This window comes from Sphaeramia orbicularis, chromosome 7 (assembly GCF_902148855.1).
Source record: "Sphaeramia orbicularis chromosome 7, fSphaOr1.1, whole genome shotgun sequence".
NCBI classification, from domain to species: Eukaryota; Metazoa; Chordata; class Actinopteri; order Kurtiformes; family Apogonidae; genus Sphaeramia; species Sphaeramia orbicularis.
This window is the reverse complement of record NC_043963.1, coordinates 6,791,635-6,794,038: the sequence shown is the minus strand read 5'-3', so window position 1 is coordinate 6,794,038 and position 2,404 is coordinate 6,791,635.

Here is a 2,404-nt window from a genome sequence, read left to right as displayed (position 1 = left end):
TTAAAAGAAAAAAAAAATCAAATATCGGCTGTAGATATCGGCCATCAGCTGACCAATTTTTTAAAAATCAGCTTCAGCCGTGGAAAAACACATATCAGTCGACCTCTATTCATGGACTAGCAGCTGACTAGTCATGGTTTTAAATCATATAAATCATTATTATTGTTATATATTAGGATGTGACGCCACACAACTCTACCATCAATCAAGGCGGAGCCAACAAGAGCCAAAAACCAATCAAATGCATCTCGAGTCAGCCGACAGCCAATGGCTCCTCCCGCATCACAACACAGGTAAGACGAATCATCATCTACTCCTTAAAAGAAAAACAAAACAAAACAAAAAAAAACAGATGTTGATGCATCTGACTGGTCGATCACATCTGGATCCATCTGGATCCGCATCCGGCCGCATAAAGCCCTTCCTGTCTCAGGACGTCAGTTGAGGGTCACAGGCAGGATGTCCTCCAGCTTTAACACGACGGGACACGACAGGACGCAGGATCAGAAAGCAGAAGAACGTTACACCATGTGATTTGGGTTTTGAAGCATCTACGACTTCATTCATCTGAACTTCAACCTGTTGAGCTCATCAGTCGAAAAATCAGGATGTGGTTGGATCCATCTACAGCTGAATCTGAGAGAAAAGTGGACACAGTGTTTCAGATTTGGTTCATCCTCAGTAACATCTGTATTAAGCTTTGGCGAACAAATGTAAGAGCTTTTAGGAACAGTTTCAAAATCAGATGCTGTTAATGAGGAGGTCTGATGACACAAATACTTCAAATCCCAGCATGCACCAGAGGACTAGGATACTGAATGAATGAATGAATGAATGAAATCTTTAGTTCGAACATGTAGACAGTGAAATAAAAACAAAAATCAACCAGCAAAATGTAAGTGCTGGTACAAAAATGATTGATAAGCAAACAAACCACAATAAATAAATAAATAAATAAATAAAAATAGTAATAATAAAAGAATAATAGTAATAATAAGAAGATAAATAAAACAAATGAAATGGAATATACATGTTCGAAAAGGAGTAGGAAGAAGTAAAAACTTATGTACTCCTACCCCCAATTTCTATTCCTTATAATTACTGTACAGCAATTATTATTTTGTATGAATATCAATATAATAATGATAATAATAATAATATATAATAATAATAATAATAATAACAATTGTCCAACAATATCACACATCCTCTTTTCTATATACACTAATATGATAATACCCATTTAATACTTATCCTACCAGATATAATACCAGATATTAATAAAAACAAAAAAAAAACCCAGAAAAACAAAACAAATAAAAACATTACATATATAATATAAATACATCTGATATTCTGAGGAAGCCAGAGTGCATTGTGGGAGATGTAATGTGGCATGTGCTTGTACATAGTTATTCTGAGTCTGGTCTGATAGTGAAAGGGTCAGAAATAACTCCTAAGCCCCGCCCCTCCATGATAATCAATGAGACTCTGGTCCAAATAAAATCTGAGAGTACACGTCAAATACGTTTTTCTCATGAGTGATGGTGTTTTAGGTGGATTTAATTTGTGTTGAAATCGTCATCAGTCATTAAAGGTTATTTATTGGTGGCGTTATTAATAACAGGTGATTGACAGCAAGGTTAGTATCATAATTAAAATTAACAAAATGACAAAAACTGGAATTAACTGAAATAAATAAAAACTAAAATTAAAAGAAAAATTATAACTAACTGAAACTGTATGGTGTGCTTACAAAACTAACTAAAATGTATAAAAATTATGGATAAAATTCCCTTTGTTTTCGTCTTTGTTGATGTCGGATTGATATGAAATCGATTTATTTTGACTGAGCAGTTTTAGCTGGTGCCACCGTACGACACTTCACTTTCCGTCACTTGTCGTTTCGAGTCGGCTTTCTGTCCCCACTATACCGGGCAACATGGTACAAAAAATGGCAGAAAGCAGCAGAGTCCTGTATGGGATTTCTTTGAATATAACGGCAAGGAAGGTAAAAAAATATGACAAAACTAAAACTAAACTAAAACTTAACATTTAGAAAAAAACGAAAACTAGAAAAAACTAGCAAACCTGCACCAAAAACTAATTAAAACTAACTGAATCAGAGAAAAAAAGGCAAAAGTAAATAAAATTAAACTATAATGAAAAATCCAAAACTATTAGAACCTCAACAGCTGTTCTGACCAGTCACTCCAGCTGTTGAGTTTCCATGACGACCTCTGTGAGAGCTCAGGTTACATGTGTTCACCTGGACCAGCAGCAGTTTTCTGAGGTTTCTACTCATGTCATCCCGTAGCAGAGGCCCCTCCCCTTCTCTCTGATAGGACGGAGGATGGTGACATCGGCAGTGATGACTCTGTGACTGACAGCTCCTCCACCAACG